The sequence below is a fragment of the Drosophila innubila genome, assembly GCF_004354385.1.
Source record: "Drosophila innubila isolate TH190305 chromosome 3L unlocalized genomic scaffold, UK_Dinn_1.0 0_D_3L, whole genome shotgun sequence".
In the NCBI taxonomy this organism is placed as follows: Eukaryota; Metazoa; Arthropoda; class Insecta; order Diptera; family Drosophilidae; genus Drosophila; species Drosophila innubila.
The window spans coordinates 17,567,309-17,589,336 of record NW_022995376.1 but is presented as its reverse complement, the minus strand read 5'-3'; the positions used below and the strand labels follow the sequence as shown (position 1 = coordinate 17,589,336).

Sequence of the window (22,028 nt, the reverse complement as noted above, 5' to 3'; positions counted from 1 at the left end):
TCATACGACCTCCCTCTGGCATGCCAAATTCAATTCACACAAAATACCCGTAATTCAACACCCCGGCAAAAAGCCACTCCGCTGACTGATTGGTTTTGCCAGCCAACAGTTTTCAATTCCCCTGCTCTTTCCTATTACTTTCTACTTTCTACCCATTCGATTCCCAGTCTGTCGCACTCCCCAGGCACATTGAAATGAGCTAAAGCCAAAGCCTTGCAAGACATACTCCGCTCAGACTCCTCGCAGACTTCTCATTTCTCTGGCTGCTGTTGAAAGTTTCTCTCTGAGATTTTTAGCCCGTCGTTGACGTCGACATCTCAAGCGGCTCGTTGACATATTTGTATTGTATTCAATCGATGAATTTCTGCAGCAACTGCGACGACGACGACGACGGCGACTCAGAGTCAAGGCTGCTTTCCCCTTAAGGGAGAATTACTTATTTTCTTACGCACACATTGAAGCAGCTCAACGCTCAAGCGACTCAACCAGCTGGCATCCTATGCGGACTGACTGACAGTCTACTGGCATGCTGGGGTTGATTGCTTGTGCGTCGACATTCGTCCTGGCAAAAGTGAAAAAAAAACAGGAAAAACAAGTGGGAAAGGCTATAGTCAAGATCCCGACCATAGGATACCCGTTACTTATTTCAATAAATATATAAAAGAACTTTAAAGCAATTACTACCTAATAAAAACTACTGCATACTTTTAGGTGATTGTTTTGAAATTATAACTTTATTAGTAACTTTGGTTAGCTATTACTCCCGTTCTGCTTGTCCGATCTTGCTGCGGTTAAGCGATATTATAGATAATATTAATAGGTAACGTTAGTTACCATAAAAGCTGTATTATCTTAAAAACTGTGGGTTTGGTGGACACGGACAGACACACATGGCTATGTCGACTCGGCTGTTGATGCTGATCAACAATATATATACTTTATAGGGTCGGAGATGCCTCCTTCTCCCTGTTACGCACATTCCAACAAACACAATATACCCTCTTACTTATTTTTTAAGTACCGGGTATAAAAAAGAAAAGTTTGTGCCGCACACACATTTTTTACTTGGCTGCCTGTCGACTTTTCCGTTGATATTAAAATTTTAATAAAGCCACGCACGCTCCCACCGATTCCCTGTTATCCTCGTCCTCCCACTCGTCTCTCCTTTCGTCTTCAGCTTGTTGCACTTGACGGAAACGCGTCAGTTGTGTGTTGCCTTCTCCATCTGTTTGTGTGTGTGTGTGTGTGTGGCACGCACATTTCGATGCGGCGACGCGTAAAACGAATACATCGTATTTGTGTGATTGCCTCGACTCTTCCTCTTCCTTTCTCCTCTCTCTTAGCCACTCTGCCATCCCGCTGTGCCTGCTTAGTCCCCAGCTGGGCTGACAATGCCAGCGATTTTTGTGTCGCACGTGAAACATGTTGATAAATCAAATCTCAACGCAGTCAATGCCAATGCCAATTTGGCTGACAATTGCTTTTGGTTTTTGCTCTTGATTTGCGGCTTCCTTTTTTGTTAGCTCTCCCATTCTCTCTCTCTCTTTCTCTCTCTCTCTCTTGTCTCTTTCTCCATATGCATGATAGCTAATTGCTTGTGGCTCAACATTCCCCAAACCACAATTCACCACCCACATTGCTGCCTGCTCCAGTGTGACAGTTTTATGGAAGGAAGGCGTCGCCTAAGCCCCTCAAGCAGCGCTTAACGGCAGCTGGCAAAAAGGACAAAAACCAAAGCTTGGACTCACTGACTTCCTGCTCCTTCTGCTCCCTTTTGCTGCTTCGCCTGACTAACTGACTGACTTTGTTATCTGGGCTGTGTGTAAGCAGTCGGATGAGTTGTGTTATTCGCCAGCTGATCCACTCGCAAATACACAACAACAGCAATAAGGACACCTTACATAAGGCGTGACAAAGGCAACAAAAAAGAAACAAAAAGCAGCAAGTATGTGAAAAAACAAGTCGTTAAATATATGCTTAGATAGTAAACTTATTAAATAGGCAAATAGAGAGAGTTATAAACAAGCTTTAACCTAGTTCCCAACAATTTCAATGTTGTTTAGACTAGATTTCATTCAGCAAAGTTAAGTGCATTTTCTTGGTCCAAAAAAAGGCTGCCAATCACTTAAGCCTAGTCTTCCCTTATAACTATTGCTAAAAACCTTTCACATTCAATTCATTTTATTGCCTTGAGTCTATTTTTGGCAACGGCTTTCGAGCTGGCACATTGATAATCCTCAGCTGCCTCTGGCTTGTCACTAAAAATTGGCTTTGCGGTTGAAAATTCGAAATGCGACTTAAGGTCTTTAAAAGTGGCAAGCGAAGGAAGCAACGGCAACTGCCAAAATTAAATCAAATCAAATAAAATAGTTAGTAAATAATAAAACAGTCGAGAGTCGAGTGAGACAGAGAGCGAGCGAAAGAGAGAGAGCTCAAGTGGATGGCAGTTTAATGCTCGTTTACGTTGCCAGCTTTTATAGCCACGGCAATAGACGAGAATTTTATTATACAAACGTTTTCAGGTTCAGGCTCTGACTAAGGCTAAAGACTCAGTCTAAGGCATCGGCTGAGGCTCAGTCATTGGGATGGCAGTCAACAAACCATTAAACTCAAGTGTTTACCACAAGCCAAAGTCACTAGACACAAATCTAAACTGGCAGTTAGACAGAGCACCACCAGCAGGCACTCAAAGCTGAGCATGTGGATATGGATAAGGATAAGGATGAGGACGAGGATGTTGATGTTGATGTCGTTGTGCCCAAGCGGGATCTGTACTTAGCCAGAGGCATCAATAGGTGTAGCTGACATTGCACATTGCACTCGAGAGGAGTAAACTAACAACTTCTACTTGGCAACTGAGCGAGTTACTCAACGATAAAAGCCAGCTGGAAATTTATGGGACAAGCTTGCAGCAATGTTCTTCGAATATTTGATGAAGATTCTTGCCACTTCAAGTTTAACTGACAGCCTTAAGCAATGCTTGTGGTTAAGCTCGAGATGATAACAAATCAAATGATAAGTAAGAGCTTAACCAAATTCAATTAATATTTCAAATTGACGCCTGGTTTTTTGACTCTTTCTACAGTGTTTAAAGCTCTGAGAAAATTGCTCAATTTATTTTTATTTATTTATTTAATCTATTATGTTCTTATTATTTTTAAACAGATAATTATTATTTTGTATTTATGCGTAGTAAAATATAAAAAAAATATTAAAAATATATTATATTTTTTTAAATCATAATTAATCGTAATTCATCATCATAACTGTAAGGTAAATTATTATGGTTTTATTATTTATTTCATTTTTATTGTAGATACCCATGAGGATTATGCAGCATAATTTTACTTTGTAAGACTTTAATTTGAATATAAAATGGTAATTAATAACTATAGTCTTATGATTTCCGCAACTTTTCTCGAAATTGATGACTTTTTCCAACTAAAAGTTTCAATTATTTGATGGACTTTTAACGACATTTCCGCACCCATAACGTAAAGTTTCGTTTAATTTGAAAATGTTGACCTGCTGTTCAAATTGCTCAAGCTCAACCTCAAGTGTCTTATCTGTTGTGCTGCCTTCATTTGCTGGCCACAAGCTTTGTTTATGGCCAACATTTGAGCTGCTATTTCTTGTTGGCAACTTCCGTCAAGTTTATGGGTTAAATAGAGTCATAGACCAAAAAACATTTATCAAGACAACAAGAACAACAACAACAATAACAACAGCTGTAGGCTGTGTTTTCAAGCCGAGTTGAGCCCAAAAAACCGCACTATAAATATATATGTAGTATATACCTAGTATATATATTTCAACTTATTTATGGCCACTTTTCGATGAGCCTTTAGTCGCGTTTACAGCTGTGCTATAAAATTTATGAGCACCAGCAATGAGGAAGAGTAGGGTAAGGGAAAGGAAAAGTAAAGGGGAATAGGGAATAGGGAACAGGAAGTAAAGAATCGGGAAGTAGAGAAGTCGCGTTGAGACACGCGAATTGCCAACGCGTCACGTTTATACAACGCTGCGTAATTATTTTTATGACATTTTTTTTTTGTGATTGTGTGTGTGTGTGTGTGGGTCCTTTGTCCTTTTGTCCAGTCGGTCGTCCGTGTTGAAGTGTTGGCGTTTGCCAAACAAATTAAAAGCAAATTATAAGCAACGATATTATAAACAAGCGCAGAGCACAGTAAAGACACAAGTACCAGTAAGTCCTGTGCTGCCAGGACTCTATCTAGAATTTTAATTTCTTTGTTTGTTGCTTGAGGCATTCTACACTTGAAACGATTTACTCGCAAAATCTTATAAACGACACGTTTTAATGCTATGGCGAACAGGTGAGAAGCGTGCGCCCCAAGCGTACGACAGAGAGAGAGAGAGAAAGTGAGAGCGGAGAGTGTAGGAGGTACAAGTGGCAAGTAAAGTGTGGGTGGACATTTATTTTATTTTCCTTTATTTTTATTTTGGAGCTGGGTGCGAAACGTGCCTGACGTTGGACATAAATTAATTTATTGCGTGCGAAGCGAAATATGTAAAAATAATAGCATAAAAATAATTCATTGCATACTTTTGTTTTTATTTTTTTTTATTATATATTTTTTTTTTTTTGGGCCACTGACCAAAAACTTTCATTCACATTAATAATTAGAGGAAAATGTCTTGAAAAGTCTGAAAAGTGGTAGAGAAAGGGGAAGGGGAAAGTCACTACTTACAACGAGCTTCTTTGTTGGAATTGTGGCGGTTGTCGCTGACAGCGGCGTCGGCGTCAAAGGCGGCGCTGCTGCTGTCACTGGTGGACTAATCGCTTTAATTGTCGCCGGCGCTGGCAGCGTTGGCAACGGCGGAAGCGGCGGCGGCTGCTGAAATAACTCCGCTGGCTGCTTCACGTAAAACAGATTTACTCCAAAGTGTGAAATTTTGATTGAATTTATTGCAACACTTTCGACAGGAAAAATGAGTGGGCTCTAAAGTTGCCGATAGCAACCCGTCGGCCAAATAAATTCAGTGGTCAAAAAGAGCGCGTCTCTAGAGTTTAACTTGTTGTTATTGTTATTGTTATTGCTGTTGCTTCTGCTGTTGTTGTTGCAGTTATTTATTTCTCTTGCTCTCGTGTTTATTGTTTGCTGTATGATTCGTTGTTATTTTTTATCGCTATTTTTTTCTTTTTTCACAACTAATTGAGAAGCTCTTGAATTGCCGTTTACCTAAATTGCATTTGTTTATATTTTATTGCATTTCTTTTTATGTTTATGTTTATGTTTTTTTTTTTGTTATTATTTTTACACTACTAAAGCTCAAACGTTAGACAGCGCGTTGAAAATGTCCTGCAAAACTGTTTTAATTTCTATGCTGTTTAGTGTTGTTGTTGATTGCACTTGAACGCGTTGCGAATCACGTGAAAAAATGTCGCTACTTTTAAGCAAAAAACGCGTCGTCTACCGAAAAATTCGCCGCTATTGACAATTAAATTGAACTCAGTTGTGCTTGTTGTTGTTGTTGTATTTGCATTTAGCCGAGTGCTGAGAATTCGAGAATTGATTTCCTTATTTCATTTGCTTTTGCTTTTACTTTATGTTGTTTGTTGGTTGTTGGCTGTGTTTTCACTAGGCTACTTTTGCACGGCTAAGGAACAGAGCGCAACGACTGCTGGACTCGCTTGTCTGATAACGACTGAAGGACTCTCGCGAATTGCGTAGGATTTTTAGCAAAAGCAAAACGGCACGCCAGGCAATCCTCAACGTCGGCAGCGACGTCAACGGCGACAGCGGCAGAGGCAGCGACAGCGACAGCGTTTCACTTCTAGCAGCGGCAGCGCAGAAGCATTACAACAACGGAAGCAACTAACAGCGACACACACTCGGACAGAAAGAGAGCGAAACACTGACAGAGACAGAGAGAGAGAGTGCGAACCAGCGAGCGAAAGAGAGAGAGATGGGGAGTGAAAAAGGACGAGAGAGACAGTAGCAGCGCCAGAGAGAGCGTATCCTCATGTACACCCCCACACGAATTCTGTTAACTTTTGCACTTGATGCGGGCCTGTTGCCAGGGTTGTCATTCTTCACAATATTTAACACTCAAAGTTGATCTGTCTTATAGTTAAACAAATAAATGCATAATTCAATATATAATTTAAAATGTTCATATACGTTTTTTATGTTTCTCCAAAAAAGGCAGCATCGATTAAATTTTTTAAATATATTGTATTAAATCAAAAATTATTAAATTATCACTGCTTAAACTTTACTTTTATTTAATAAGCATAACAATACTTTTTTTTCATAAATATAATGAGAATTGCAAATAATTATACAATACACATACTATGAAAATTGTGAAGTAATTTAATTTGAAACACTAGGGAATTTTTGATTATTTGTGGTGCTTTTATGTTTCAGTTTTAATCTTTTTATACAATTTAAAAAATAATGTTTTATGCAATTTAAGTTATACATTATTATTATATTAAAAAGTTATAAAGTAAAAATTTTATTATGAACTTAAATAATTATTTTATAATTTACTTTATTAGTTTGAAATTATAAATGTTTCCAGAAAAACCAGTCCATTAATAATAAAGCTGAGTTTTCCCCATTCATTAAGACTTTAATTTTAATACAGTTTTTTATTTATTTTAGACTTATTTTATTGCGATCTCTGAAAAAAAGAAATAAAAATGTGTCCGCATCGATCGATGCTGTTAACGTGGCGTATGAGTTACTGTTAGCTGCATATTTTGAGTTGGCTTACTGCCTGCCTACAGTTGCTGCCACTGAAATACTTTGCTTGCCCCTCAACGTGGCAGACACACAATGTTGCAATCACACACAAAACAGTCGCTAAAAATTCACTTTCACAAACCGAAAATGACTTAACAGAGGGAAAACGAAATAGAGAGAGAGAGAGAGGGAGAAAAAGAGAGCGCTAATTGCAACAGGAGAGTCAGAGAGCCGAGAGAGAGTGTGTGTGTGTGTGTGCGTGAGAGAGAGAGAGAAAGAGGAAGCGGGCAAGCGCCAGTTGGAGAGTTGGAAAAATCTACGCGCGTCATTGTTGCACCTTTATGTTTGTTTTCGTGGGTGGCCGCCACAAGTGCAAAAGAGAGAGGACGATATGTTGAGCAAATGGCGCAAACAAACAACAATAGCAAATGTAACCTCTATAGAGGGTGTTCGCTGTGCCAGCTGCTGCCACTGATGTTGTACGATGATGATGATAATGATGATGATGATGTTGTTGAATGCGACTTGTGGCAGGTGCAAAAGCCTACAGCATTCAACTCGTTCTACAACAAAGTAAATCATTTCTAAGGAAGCTCATTATTAAGTTAACGCTCATCATCTTAGTCATAATTAACATTCTCATTATATGCTTGATAATTGCCTTAGTTCGCATTGCTGCTGAGTGTGTGTGTGTCTCTGTGTGTGTGTGCGTGTGTTGGTGAAAGTGTCAACTTGACATTGCCTGGAGTGCACGCGGCACCTCTCACACATACACCCACATACACACACACACACACACACACACACACACTCATACAGACGGCAAGCCGCGCAACTTGCGTCAAATATTTTGTTGCCTACCGCCCGGGGGCAGTTTTTGTTGCCACAAATCGCTCGCAGCGACACTTGTCTGAGCAAAATTTCCCTCTTCAAATGAAATCAGTCTCTCACTCTCTCGCTCTCAGTGCGGCGCTCTCCTGACGCGCCGACGCATTAATACAAGATTTTCCCCAGTTGCGCTGCCAGCGGCAACTGCGACGTCAACGGCGGCGTCTGATGCTGCCGCAGAGCCGCTGCCATGGCAGCTTTATCAGTGCCATGAAATGTTGTTCCCGGAAAATAACCCAAAGGAAATGCTGCACACGCACACACACACACAGACAAACACACATACACTCACACACACACACATATGTGAGTCGAGCAATAACTGTGTACATGTAAATCCTGGTTTGTTTCATTTGCCGATTTGAAGCTGCCTCGTCTCTTGCCTCTCCGCCCCCCTTTCGCTGACCGAACTCTGCAGCCGGCGGCACTAACTTTGTACGCTTGATGATGATAATAATGTTGCCCCTTTTCGCCTTTTGCCATTGCCAGGAATACAGGCAGGCAGCAGGCAGCCTGCAACCAGGAACCCACAAAGCCAGACATCGTCTATGGAAATTCGTACGCCGATTTTCGAGCGATTGCAATTGATTTGTAATGTATTTCATTGTTGTGCGACTGACTCTGGCTATGTATTAATGTGTGTGTGTGTGTGTATGTGGGAGTGAGGTTATAAAATTTGTATTGATTATTTCGATTGCCTTTGTTCGTCGACTGCGCTTTGTTCGCCCATCTAATGATAGCTATGGGGGCATTAAAAATGTCAAAGCTGACAGTTCTGCACACTACACACTCTATGGCATGAGGGGAAGGGGAGTGTACTTCCGCTAGTGGGCTTAGGATTAGCAAATATACAAGTATATAAATAAATATAAATCTATATGTATATGAAACGCCACCTAGACACGCATCAGAATCAAAAGCAGCAGCAGAAGCAGCAGCAGAAACTCGACTTGGGAGTTGGCATGTGTACAAGTCAATTATGGGTCAAAATCCACACAGGAGTTGGGCAAACACTTGACGCCGTCGCTCGCACAATTTTATGAGTTCCTGGCCATTGTAAGATGAGAGATGTGCAGCCAAAGGAAGCTGAAATGAAGAGCAAGCTGGTGAGCAAGTCGAAGCCTCAGCCCCATTGCAAATGAAACATGTTTGGTTTTATCGCATTTATTGACGACTCCATGGGGACGCTTTGACTGCCCGACTGACTGACTGACAGTCAGTCAGTCAGTCAGCTAGCTAGATCAAACAATGGACGCTAGAGATGCCTTCAGTAGCTGCCTCCTGTCTCACGCTCCCAAACATCTTCCAGCTTTCCAAATTGCGCTATCGAGCAGCTCAAAACAGCCACATAAAAAGATTATATTTATGCATGTGTGTGTGTGTGAGTGTGGGTGTGTGAGCGTGTGTTGTTGATAAAGAAAAGCTACGCACGGCAGAGAAGCAGGGGTAACAGCAACTAAATTCACTTAGAAAAACGATTTGTATGCGAGTGTTGCATAGAAATAGAATGTGCGTGTTCCCGGAAAACTTTCCAAAATACTTTCAACAATATTCAAAGAATGTACCAAACGATAACTACTTGCAACTTAGGTAAATCGTCCGACACAACAAAACGTTGCAGCCACAATCCCCTCTCGAGGAATTTCCACTACTTCTTTAGAATTTTCACTGCCATTTTTTTTTTTGCTTAAAAGCTCGAGTTCTACTTAAATTAATTGCAGCTTTTAGAGGTCGTAAAATGAAAACTCACTCAAGCACTAAATAAAACAAGAACTTGTTCATAAACTTAAAGATTATTAAAAGTTGAAAAAATCTTTTTTTTTTAAATTAAAGTTACTGCTTACTTTTTATATAATTTTTCCATTGAAAATTCCTTAGCTAATAACATTAATGTTCAATGTTTAAACTAAAAAGCGAAAAAGTCTTCAAAGAAAAGTCAAGCAAGTTTTAAATATAGCAAAAACTTGAAAAACTTTAACAACTTTCAACAAGCAGAGGTAAAAAATTAAATTAATTTAATTCAAATTACGATATTGAAATTAAATCGTTAAAAGGAAATTTTTTCTTCAGCTTACCGTACTAAAGTTTATAGATTTGTTTTGGTAACAGATTGTCTTAATTTTAGCATAACAAATGAAATCTTTCGATTATGAAAATTGAGTTATTCCTTTTGTTATGCAGCATTGTCTGTGCATATCATTTAGATAAATATAATAATTTCTGCAACTTTAACTAACAAAGCAATTGTTGTTATTTTTGCAGTGTGAATATCTAAAAGCACTTAAGTTGCGTTAAGCCACAAAACAAAACTTGATATGAATAACTTATTTAGTCATTCCACAGACTTCTCTAGACATCTCTACATGACTACTTAACATTCTCATACACTTGTGCAGAGAATGTCTGTCTGCCTCTGTCCCCTCTCTGTCTCAACTGGCAACACCCTTTAAGCCAGCCAGTCAGCCAAGTAACTCACTCTCTATCTCTCTCTCCCTCTCTCTCTCTCTCTGTCTCTCTCTCTTTTTGCCTGCTGTCCAGCAACATTTAAGCAATTTCGCTTGTTAAAAGCTTACGCCGCGCACTTTACTTTAAACCACACTAACAAATGCCACTTCATTCAGCAGATATTTGCGGCAAACAGCAGCAGAGGCAACACTGGCAGTGGCAGTGGCAAAAACATAGCGCCACACACACGCACACACACACACACACACACACACACTCACACTCACACATATGCGAAATCACACACATCCTTTTGCCATCAATTCTCTAAGCAACAAACAAACAGGCGAGTCTCACACACACACACACACACACACTCGCAGACACACACACGCATGCCACAACACGCAAAGCTCTTTTCACTACAAAACGGAAGTACATAGAAGAAGAAGCAGCAGCAGCAGCCGAAAACACAAAAAAACAAGAGAATAGAACTGAGCTGGGAAAACTGCGAGCTTATAGAAAAATACTGTGGCAGAAAGTACACACAAACACATACACAGCAGTACAAGATATTCATTCTATCGTAAAATAGGTGAGCAGCATTTATGTATGTGTGTGCCAGTGTGTGTGTGTGTGTGTGTGTTAGCGTGTGTGTAAAAAACAAGCGCCAACGCTCTGGTCAACGGATAACAAAACATAAATAATAACGACAGTGTAGCTGTAACAGCAGGAGGTGGAGAGCATGAGGGAAGGGGAGACAGAGGTAAAGCCAACCAAGGCTACTGGGAGCAGCAGTCATGGGGCATGCAACAACAATAGCAGCCAGATATTTGTAACACAGCCATTGGCCATGGCCAAAAGCAGGCTACAGCTCTATGAAAAATAAAATAAGATCAGTCCAATCACTTAGACAACACAAAACAAACTATCAATGACAATAAACAATAAACCATAAACAATCAGCATACTGATAACTTTAGCTATAGAAATATGCAGCATAAAGCAACTCGAATTACGCAACAAGTGTAAGCTGGAGTAACAAATGCAAAAAGTTTTAGGGAAATCACAGGAAAAAATGATTTAAAAGTCGAAGTCAATTGAAGGGATAAAATCTAAAAAATCTGTTTGTCAAGAGTTTTTATTAAGTAAGTACCAAAATTTTAAATTCATTTGCGAAAGAAATAAATGCATTATTTTATTTTAATAATTTTTACCTAACGTTCTTATCTCAACTTAAAAAAAATATAATAAAAAAAACTGGGGTGGAAGAGTATTTTTCAATACAATCATGCCACCAGTTTAAAAATCATTTTCAAATTTAATCCTCATACAAATATCAAGAAGCATTCGTAAACTCACAATATTCCTATTATCTTTCTTATTATCAATTCTTATTATTTATTTCAAAAATTTACTTTTAAATTAACAAATTAATACACATACATACATAATTAAACAATTAAATAATTTAAGTTAATTCCTATGAGAATAATCTATAAAATACTAATATTTATTCAAAATCTATCAATTAAATTCTTTTATTATCTTTTTAATCTCAAAAATAATTATTTATGCTTGATCATGACGACAACATTGAATTATTGCAATTTCTTGAAAACGTTTATGGAAAATCAAAAGAAAATGCCACCGCCATCGGGGCCGGATAACAAATTTCTCCTTGGACATTTATAATACATAGTGGGCCAATTTCAGTTCAATTTATTTCTGTTTGCTGAGCCTTAACTCACTTCCTGGATCCTGCTGGGTGACTTACTTACTAACAGGGCCAACGCAGCCATAATGGCCACGTCGTATCGGTTTCCTGAAAGATGAAAAAAAAAAAAAAATAACGCAAATACAACAACAAAATAAAATAAAATAAAATAAAACAGGACACGCGCCCCGGTGCTGAATTCCCGTTACCGTTACCGCTGCCGTTGCCGTTGTTGACTCTGATTCGGATTCTGAATCTGATTCGGATTGGGATTGGGATTGGGATTGTGATGCCGGGCAATGCCAAAAACTGGGAAGCTCAGTAACGTACAGGAAAGCGCCAATGCCATGGAGAATAATGCGAATGCGAACAACGCGCGCATATAACTCATTTATTTATTTACTATACACACATGACTACCTACCATATATGTGTGTGTGGTGTGTGTGTGTGTGTGGTGTGATTGTGTGCGTATCCATATCGCCATGCTTGTATCTGCGTGCGCGCGTGTGTGTGTGTGTGTGTGTGTGAGAGTTTGCGTGCAGTGGAGCTTGAGTTTGATTTAATAGTTTATTAAGATACGCGCAGCAAGTGAAGATTAAGGCGAGCGGATTTGCCTCAACGGTGGTTGTTGGCGCACTTAAATGCGACGACCACTGGATTTTGGCTGTGGTTTATGGGCTTTGCAGCAGCAAGGCATAAATAGATTTAGCCATGTTGTTGTTGTTGGTCTTGTTATGTGGCTGGCATTGCTGCATTTCAAATGGAATTGCCATGAAAATGGCATGGAAAGCAGAAATTGCGACTGATAAGCGTCGGCGTAAGATAAAAATAATAATAATAATAACAAACTCAGCTGGCAGAGCAAAACATTGAATTATAAATTTAACAAAACAATAATTAGAATCCCGGCATATAAAATGGTATATATATGACCATATTAAAGCATTTTCTTGCATCATAAATTATTTGTAATCTTAGTCAGCAATACATGAATTTTCTTTTTCTTTTGCTGCTCTCATTTAATTGTTAGCAATTAGGTTTTGGCTTGAATACTTTAATTGTTTAAATGATTTGGTATTATTGTAGTACATACATTTAAAGCCCTCAGAGAGAAATTTATTTTCTGTTTTTTAACTCATACTCAAAACAATTATAATAAGTTTTTACTTTATGAATATAAATTAAGCGAAACAGTAGCAAGTGGTAGAAAATTCAAGTACTACAGTGTGATATTAAATAGAGAAACAAGAGGAAAAACAGAAAATGAAAAAGTGTTCAAGTGAAAAAGCCAGAAATTCTGTATTGTACTTAAATTAATAGTCAATAAACGAAAATTAGATTGCAATTCGATAGAACTTTTCAATTTTAAACATTAGCAGATGTTGACCAAATAGCTGAGCAATTTGTAAGTTAATATCTACAAGATGTGAAACCAAACTAATTAATAAAAAAAAGTTATATATGAATGAATATAAATCATTAGTTCAGTATTCACTTAAGCTGATCATAATATAAACTGGTATTTATATTTTGGCATTAATGTGGGTATTTATTTGGAATTTATGTTGTACTTGATTGAGTATTTATTACATATTTTGGTATTTAATTCGAATTTTGCTATTCATTTTCACATTTCACATTTATTGCGATTTTCATGCACAACATCAGCAACAACAACAATGACAAGGAGAAGAAGCAAAGCATTTGCCAGCTCATTTTAAAAGCCCATAAATTAATATTTTCACGCTTTAAATGCCGTTCACAAACACACCCTTAAATACTCAGGGACACACACACACACATGGTTATATAGATATATATCTATGTGTGAGTTGGCAGCGATTAAAATTGCTGTTAATGACAAGCGAATGTTATAAATTACAGCAATGAAGCAATTTTTTGCTGTCTGCCTGACATCGCACAGGGCTAAAGTTGATGACTGTCTGTGTGTGTGTGTGTTGGTGTGTGTGTGTGTGTGTGTGCTTTGACTGCCTGTAGCAGACACAAAGTTTGCCTAATTATTCAAGATCAACGCTGAGGCGGCTGAGATGCTGTTGCTGCCATTTCAAGTCAACAAAATGAGAAAAGATGAAAAACCAAACAATGAAAATTGAACTCGTCTCGGGTTTTGATAATGATGTTGTCTCTGCAGCGTCTCTCCGCTATGTTTCACTGTTATTAATGATGTCCTATATGAGGCAGACAAACACGCACACACACACATACAGCGATAGAAACACGCACACTCGCACACAGGCTGAGAGAGAAATACACCTAAAAGCTTGGGCCAAATTGAGGTTGAGGTTATGTGTGGTTTGAGAGTATCCATTGCCTTAAAATTATGCGCCATATTTTCTGTCAGCATTTTGGCTCGTCGCTTAGGCGGATGTCGGATGTGGTGGCCTCCAGCTGAGCTGCAGAGTGAGTGGTGGAGACGGAGCAAGAGGAGGAGGAAGGGGCAGATACAGAGGCGTTGCGGTTACGTTGCCAGTGCGAAATGAACGATTGAACCCGCAATGGCAACGACAACACACGTTGAAATCAATGTGTGTGATTTGCCAATTATGTGGGTTATACATGTACGACAGCATGTGTATCTGTGTGTGCGTGTGTGCGTGTGCGTGTGTGTGTGAGTGTCTATGTATCTGTGCGACTGCGTTTGGCTCGTCATTAGCGCTGTTTCCATTTCCGGCAGACAGCAGCAAGAGCAGCAGCATTGGGAGCAGATGGAAGATGGAAGATGGAAGATGGAAGAGACTGTCAGGGAGTCGTCGCCATTGGATGTCAATTTCATAAGCAATTTACGCAGCGACAGAGTTCGATTTGCCAACTGTTGATGCCGCCGTCGCGTCAAGTGGCTGAAGTGGCCGGAATTTTGGGATTGGGTTGGGAAATTGAACTGTGAAGATTCCTACGAAATAGCATTTGAACATTTGAATGTTTACCCCAGCATCGACGCCGTCTAATTAACTAATTTTGGCTCTCACACAGTGGCCGACCATTCAAAATATCATTTTCAATGTTGGAAAGATGAGGGAGAAACTGGGCCGGGTTGCGAGGTTGAGATTGAGGTTGAGGTTCAACTTCATCGTGTCGTTGATGTCCAAAACTGATGCGTTGCGCCATTGTCCTAATTATTGTCCTGCCATAAACAACTAACAGAAGCAGCAGCAACATCAACATCAACAACAACTATAACAGAAACAACAGCAACAACAACAACAACAACAAGAACTGGCATTGAAGATTCACCCTCACAAGCAAGACAAAAGTAATGGCCGCTATAATTCACAGTTACTTATTGTTTATCTGTTCGTTTGCTCAGCTCGATGTGCTCCATAACTTAAATGGTCGCAACAGCAGCAACAACTAGAGATGGGAGCAATTCCACCAGCAAACCCGAAAACAATAGCAACCCAAATCACGTATCACGTAACACGAGAATGCAATAATCCCAATTCTAAGAGCTATAACAATCAAATTAGTTGTTGCAAGGTGTCTTAGAAAAACTAAGCTCAAAGAGCAACGTGTTGAAGCTTATCGCAAATTCAGTTATTCAAGTAATTATATTGGCAAAATTAATTCAATAATTTTCTGACGATTTTTTTTATTTTATATATTTTTATTGTTAGCAGAAGCATTAAGTTAGTTTGCTTTAAAATTTGATTCAAGTCAGACTCTTTTTTTTTTATTGTTTTACTTTAAATTTTAATGTTGTTGGTCTTTATGATTTATAAAAATTATTTTTATAGAAAGGGAACATATTAAATACATGACATTCTTTCTGAAATGCTAGACCATTATTGAAAGTCTAGGGGGCTTTTCAACTTAGAATTTCTTATTAACTTTGCTCCCATACTCACAATCGCGGACACGTGTCCATCTCTAGCCTAACAAGGATACTCGACTCGACGCCACCAAATTCGCTGTATTTGTAAAGGACTCGCTTCGATTAAATGGAAGGAGAGTCTAAAAAAGGGAAAGATGTTGTGCTGCTTTGCTTTGCTGAGCTGTCTGTGATTTAAATGATGCGAATTAATTTGAAAATTTTCAATGTATTGCAACCTGGCAACTGGGCCAAAACAATTGTCAGCTTTGCTCAGTTGAAAGCTACACAATAGTAAATAGTAAATGGTAAAATTAAAAAGAGAAATACAGAGAGAAAGAGGATAGGCAAGAAAAATCAGTGCACATAACCGAAAAAGCCGAAAACCGTGGCCATAACTATGTGCGGCTAGCAAAAGGAAACGGCCAACAATGCAACAACCAAACTCAGAGAGGAGGCCCGTGCTGAGAGCAGATTGTACAAAAAATAGTTGAAGCAGCAGCAGAGAAGCAGCTGAAGTGGCAGGGGCAACCACATTGGTGGCAAACGGCTGTTGTTGGGGCAATGGGCAAAAGTTTAAACAACTATTTATTATAAAATACAACAAAAAGTGGTAAGCAAAAAAACAAAAAAAATAAAATGAAAAAAGAGATGATAAAAAAAAAAGAATAAAAAATATATTTAACACACACACATACACACGTAGACAGAGAAATGCAAACAGACAACAGCTGAACGCGAAGGCGGCATTGGTGGCGGCTCTGCGGCAATCCTTTGAGCAGCTGGAATCCAGATGGGGAATGGCTTCAACCCAAACGATTCCACACCACCAGCCCATCCATATCCATCTCCATCTGCAACAGCCAACAGCCAGAGTCGAAGCCAGAGTCAGAGTCAGAGCCAGAGAGCTGAGAGCTAAGAGCCGTGGCAGCAAAGGAGCAACTTTTACGTGAAAATGTTCAAAATTTAATCAAATTAAAGTGAATGCGCCGCAGGCGAACATATTTCGCACGCGCCGGCGAGAAAGAGGAGCGCCGTCATGCACCGCCAGGATCCAGGATTCAGGATCCATTATGTGGAATGAGAATGTGAGGATGCAGAGACGGAGGCGCAAGTTTAATATGTAAATTGTTTTTGTTGCTGGTTTTGCTGTTGCTGTTGTTGCTGTTGCTGTTGTTGTTGCTATAGCTCGACATTAAGTGGTTATCATAGCCATTTATGAGGCTGTTAAAAAGTATCTCATTAAACATAAATGGCCAAGCGGCAAGCGGAACGCGCAACACTCAGCTAGAGCTGGATAATAGATACTCGACTTTGAGTTGGGGCTACAAATTAAAGTCCCAACTATGAACCACGCAACAGCAACAGCAACCACAACAACGAGAACAACAACAAAATGAATTGAGATTGGAAACAAGCATTTACCATATGCAATACTCTAAGCCACCCACGGGCAACAACTCACAGCTTATGGCCATAACCATACCCATATCCCTGGAACCAGGCACACATTCTACCAAATTCCGTTTACCTGTCAAACTTTTGCCATTTGTGGCCAACATATTTTGAAGTTAGCCCCAGCGTGCCACACACCACCACCACCACCAACAACAACAACAACAACAACAACAACAACAACAACAATAGAAGTGCCAGCATTTTTGTCATCCCACCCAAAGAGCTCACGCCACAATTGAACCAACATCGTAGAGACAGAGCCACGTTTATGCCTAAACTTTGTCAATTATTTGCGGATTTAACATTTGTAGCTTGTGCGGATTTTGATTTTTGATTTGAGTTTAAAAAGGCAACGCCAACAACAACAATTTTCATGCCACAATCATTAGAATTTCATTTTATGAGACAAGCAAAATTGTAAAAGGAATTTCAACAACTTAAACACAACAGCTTAACAGCATACTATAGTTTCTAATGAAAAGAGGATAACCCAAAAGTTCAAATTGTCTTAGTGCAACAAAGCATTAAAAACCTGCTACATTTAAAGCCCAACTTTATTCTGATTAACAGCAAAAGCTAATATTTCGACACTATTCAAATGTCAGTTCAATTAGCAAGATTATTTATTTAGAAAAAATCAATGAGCACATCAACAGAATAATGTGCCTTCTCGGAAATGGAAACCCTTTCAAATGCAATAGATAAATTCAATAGCATTGAAACATAAAATATCAATTAAATTAATTTTGTTTTCTGCATTTTGAAAATGTTTTAAAGGCATGCCTAATCGCCTCAATTTATACATCTAATTTTAAATTAAACGTTTTAAATATGCTATTTAAATTTATAGTGCCTTAATCAAGCTAAACCAATTTCTAGGAACTGGAAAAGTAGAATTTCAAATTATTTGATTATATATTTTCTATTTGCCTTTAGTTGGTGAACGAACTTTGATATCAGAACTTTTGCAAATTAATTTCTTAGAATTCGAACAATTTTAAATTCATTTAAATGGCCTTAAGTAATACAACTAATTTTAAACTTTGTAATTATATAATATTAATTTATTTTATTTAACAACATTGTCATTGGAACCAAAGCGTTTGCATTTCTGAGAAATTATTGAACACCGTTTAAGATATTTGTTGTTCAATTCGCCTAAATTCAACTATGATGTCCATTCTATAGACATTACTATTGCCTACTAAGAAAGATTTTACATATTAAATCAAGACTATTTAAGAACTCTACATTTGATAACAATCCACTACCTTTTTCTTGCTTAAATTTAAAGGTATCACGTAGTCTGCGCTTGCCTCTCTTTACCTACATTCAATTACAAGAATTTCAATATTATTTTTATGATTTTTAGTCAATATCTGCATATCAAATAACTATCAATGCCGCACGGCTGCCACTCGCAAATGTCAAAATCTCGCAACAAATTATCAGCAGAACCGTCAATAGCACCTGCTGCATAGACAATCCCTCCCGCCAGTTACCCCTATCTTGCTACGAAAATAAAAAATGAAATCAAAAAAAAATAGACGAATGAATATTGGCAGAGTGAGAGAGAAAAGATTGGTAGTTGACGGCAACAATGACAAGGACGAAGATGAGAATGAGAATGGGATTGCGAATAGGAATGGGAATGGGAATGGGAATGGGAATGGGAACGACAAGCAAACGCTGCAATTTTGCAATTTGATTATTTTGCAAAGCAAAATATGTATATATATATGTGGTATATATATAGATATTGGTCGTGGCTAGGGTCAGGTGCTGTTGGCAGGATGCAGGGAGCAGGTGGCGGGGAGCGGGGGGCCAAAGGGCAGCACCTGGCAACGTTGCCAACGTCTCTCAAAATGGTGACGTCGGTGGCTGCCGTTTATTATGCGTAGCTCTCAGCACAACTTTTGCAAAGTAATAAAGCCACAAAAGTTCAACTTCAATTGAAATAAATTAATTTCAACATTCGGACTGACAGCGCCAACTAACTGACAATTACACACCACACTCTTGCGCACACACACACACACACACACACACTCACACAAATATATAGACAGACAGCTAGATAGTTAGAGACAGAGATAGATAGAGCTAAAGAGAGGGAGTAGACACATGCTCAGCGGTTTGCTCGCTGCATGAAATAGTTGAGTAACTTTTCACTTTTATTTTTGGCTCTACTTTTTTTTGTTTTTTTTTTTTTTGTATTTTCTGCCTGCCTTTTGTTGTACATGTAAAATAATAACGACAAAATTGCACTTTCAACTTTTGACTTTTTTCCACAGAGTGAGTCGAGAATCAGTTGTGAGTCGAGTCGTCGTTTCCTATGCTTGGGTCTCTGGCTTTGTATTGCTCTCTCGAGTGCCTGACTGCCTGGGATGCTCCCATTGTCTGTGCAAAAGTTGAATTAATCGCCCATTCAACCCCCCCCCCCCTTTTTTCCTCTTCCCTCCTCTCTGAAAACTCGTCGAATACCTCAGCCTTGCGCCTGGCAAGTCTGCAACTGCAGTCAGACGCATACTTTCGACATAGTTTGGCTGCCTCAACGACTGTTTCATCTTGATTGATTACATATTTTACAAGTTATTGCACACACACACACACACACACACAGAGAGACTCTCTTAAAATGAGGGGCACAGAGAGGGTGTGGGGGGTGTGAAATACACGTATTTATTAGATTTATGGCTTGACTTGCCAATGTCTGTCTGTCTTAATGTGTATATTGTAATGGATTCTGGCAAGTGTATTCACACAACTTTAAATGTATTGGAAATATCTGCGATATATCTATGCTCTATTCTTTCCCATTCTCAAAATCTCCGATTCTTTTTTGCTCTGTTGAATTGCGGCAGTCGAAGGTAGTAAAAAGTAAAACTCATGTCGAAAGCGGTAAGCTGTGGCAATTGACTGAAACTGCCGGTTTAAATTAGAAAAGTTTGCACAATGTACACAAAATACACGCACAAACACACACACACACACACTCTCTCTCTCCCTCAGTCAGATACACATAGCAGACATATTCGAGCGTGTTAATTTAATGGCAACATGACTGAAGCAGCAATGAAAGATGCTTTTGCCTCGTAATACAAACACTCAGCTCACTCACTTGTCTTGTCTATGGCTGATACTCACGTTCTCGTATCTGTCAATTTGGACAGAGCCCGAAATGTGCTTCATTATGATATGGTCATGCAATCGAAGCCACATTGTTGTTTCCAACTGAAACACTGAAAACAGGATTTGTGCCTTAATTGCATACTTTATCGTTGCATACTTATGTACTATATGTGGACAAAACTTTATGTTGTTTCATCCTTCATCCTTTTGTTTTGTAATCTATTTTAAATTTTCCCCTTCCCCAATTCTGCTTGGACAAAAACCACTCTGCACATTCCTTAACACAATCGATAATTTGACAGCTCCAATTGTACACATTTTAGCCAGCATCTCTCGTGCTGTGGTTTTGGTATCATTTTGGATTTGCTCGAACAAAAGACAAAAAAATATAATTCCGTAGCTACAATGTGATATTTGAGGCATGTAAACTCAATATTCACTTAAATAATTGCATACTGTGTGGACTATAAATTGTCGAAGGCCTACAAAAATATTGTCTTATAACAAGCATGTAAATCAAAAGTGATGTACAACAAGTTCTCTAGTTTATTAAATTTAAGTCAACCTTTTTATATGTGTACAGTTGAAGCCTTAAAGCTGTATGTTATTTAAATATTTAATTCCTAACCTAATTTTAATTAAAACCTATTATTTTTACACTCCTTCCTTAGCAAATATATTAATTCTTAATTAAATACTGTAAGTGCATTTAATAGAGTATATTGTAAGCGAGCAGTGTTGACTGTTTTAGTTTAGTTTCGTGTTTTTCATTTGAAAGTGAAACATTTTTTGGAAATTCTACTTCATGAAAATTAATGGTATCAAATGTTTCCATAAATAAAACAGCAGCAGAGTTTTTAGTTTATTAACATTCAAATGGATCAATGATGGAAAAAAAGGTATTTTTAAATATTGATGCAGAATGAAATTAGAGGCCACATAATGACAAGGAAATCGGTTAAGATTTCACAAAGCTATAACAGTTTAAAGTATGTGAAAAAGTGTTAAGAATCGAGAATAGCGATGAGCTGCCGAAACTGCTGTTAGTTAATATTAAATTTTTTAAATAGATAAAATAAATATTTCTTTCCCTCGCATAATTTTGTATCTTTTCCTGTAATACTTATACACTTTTCCATTTTACTGATTAAAATAAAAGCATGTCTTTAGCACAATGTGTCTCAACTTATTCAAAATGCTTTAGAATTATGTAAAGCGTTAACAAGTTCATGCGTTGCTTTGGCTTAAATTTGATTTCGAGATTCCTTGGTGCGCTTGTGTACATGTGTGTGTGTGTGTGTGTGTGAATGGCGCTTACAAATATTCCATAAATCCTGCTCGCCAAGTTCAGATGACAGCTCTGCTGTCTCTCCACAGATTCCGTTAGAAACGCTTTCCTCTCTTTTTGTATGCTCTATTTTTTTTATTGTTTTTGTGATAGTTTTTTATAGCATACTTATGTGGGACAACCAAGCGAAATCCATTTCACTTATCCCATGCACTTTTATGGCTTTGGCCACCAAAAATTTTGCACATTAAAAGCGAACTTTTTAACATGACATATGTAAGCCAGTCGCCCCCACTCACATCTCTCATCTCATCTCTCACCTCTTTCTCTTTCTCGCTCTTGCACTCGCTCTTGTGTGGCAGTTGCAATTGTCGGGCCACCCATTGACCAAACACAAGTTGCACAAATACACATTTCATATTCATAGTCTGAGAGCTTAAAAGCAAAGAAATTAACTTCACAAAAGTTTGCACAAACGTTGCGAGAGTCGAGTTGTCGATGTTGCGACACACACGGCGTATGTGTAATGTGGGTAATGGATAATGTGTAACCAACCCG

General features: G+C 38.4%; 1 protein-coding gene across 6 annotated transcripts in view; it reads right to left on the bottom strand.

Moving 5' to 3' along the window:
- Positions 1-22,028, bottom strand: part of LOC117788439 (RNA-binding protein Musashi homolog Rbp6) — a 184,831-nt gene that overhangs the window by 78,659 nt on the left and 84,144 nt on the right. The window contains exon 1 of one of the 6 annotated variants that reach the window (XM_034627216.1): positions 4,710-5,706. The exons of the other annotated variants lie outside the window; for them this stretch is intronic. The gene's annotated coding sequence lies outside the window, so the exon portion shown is untranslated. Of the gene's footprint in view, positions 1-4,709; positions 5,707-22,028 lie in introns of those variants that run through there. 6 annotated transcript variants of the gene reach the window in all.